This window comes from Octopus sinensis, linkage group LG14 (assembly GCF_006345805.1).
Source record: "Octopus sinensis linkage group LG14, ASM634580v1, whole genome shotgun sequence".
NCBI lineage: Eukaryota > Metazoa > Mollusca > Cephalopoda > Octopoda > Octopodidae > Octopus > Octopus sinensis.
In genome coordinates, this window is record NC_043010.1 from 14,004,281 (window position 1) to 14,005,516 (window position 1,236).

Consider the following 1,236-nt stretch of genomic DNA (forward strand, 5'->3'; position numbering starts at 1 on the left):
GCCTCGGGTCGACCAAATCCTTGTGAGTGGATTTGGTAGACGGAAACTGAAAGAAGCCCGTCGTATATATGTATATATATGTGTGTGTGTGTCTATGTTTGTGTGTCTGTGTTTGTCCCCCTAGCATTGCTTGACAACCGATGCTGGTGTGTTTACGTCCCCGTCACTTAGCGGTTTGGCAAAAGAGATCGATAGAATAAGTACTGGGCTTACAAAAGAATAAGTCCCGGGGTCGAGTTGCTCGATTAAAGGCGGTGCTCCAGCATGGCCGCAGTCAGATGACTGAAGCAAGTAAAAGAGTAAAAGAGTAAGAATACTCCGAAAAGACTGTACTTGCCAGAAAAAATTGTTTCAGCTACATAGCAGCCCCGTTTCTAGGTTGGGGTCAAAACTTTTCATACACCCATCATCATCATCATCATCATCATCATCATCATCATCATCATCGTTTAATGTCCGCTTTCCATCTAGCATGGGTTGGACGATTTTGACTGAGGACTGGCGAACCAGATGGTTGCACCAGTCTCCAATCTTGATTTGGCAGAGTTTCTACCGCTGGATGCCCTTCCTAACGCCAACCACTCCGAGAGTGTAGTGGGTGCTTTTTACATAGGGGACATAAGAGGAGGTGATCCAGTATCAAATGACAAAAAGTTAGAGTGTAGCAGAATAGAGAGGCAGAAATGGATGTCTTGCTATAGAGGAGGTACATGGTTGCCCAGTGAGAGAGAGAGAGAGGTACAAGAAAGAGGCCAGAAACACGTGTGCTGATGTAAAGGTGATACTTCGTTATCTAGCCAGAGGAAAAATGAGAAGGAGAGAGAGAGTGACCAAAGGAAAGAGAAAGAGAGTAGGAAACAGCAAAAGTGTAAAAGAGATCAGAAGAGAGATGGTGTAATGCTAGGGTGTACTCACAAGTAACAAGAAAATGAACATGGAACCTGGTTAGAAAAATAAGGTGTGGGTGTTGGAATGTAGGGAACAATGATGCAGTGAGCACGGCAGTGAGGATAAGAAAGGGGATTGGAAAACAATCATAATTTAAGAAGAGGAAATGTGGGGAAGAGAAAGATGCAGTCCTCACTACTTCATCTCATGTCTTCCTGGGTCTCCCTCTTTCACAGGTACCATTCACTTTCAATGACAGGTACTTCTGTATACAGCTGTCTTCACTCATACACATCACATGTCCGAACCAACACAGTCTCCTCTCCTGTATACCACATTTAAACCCTC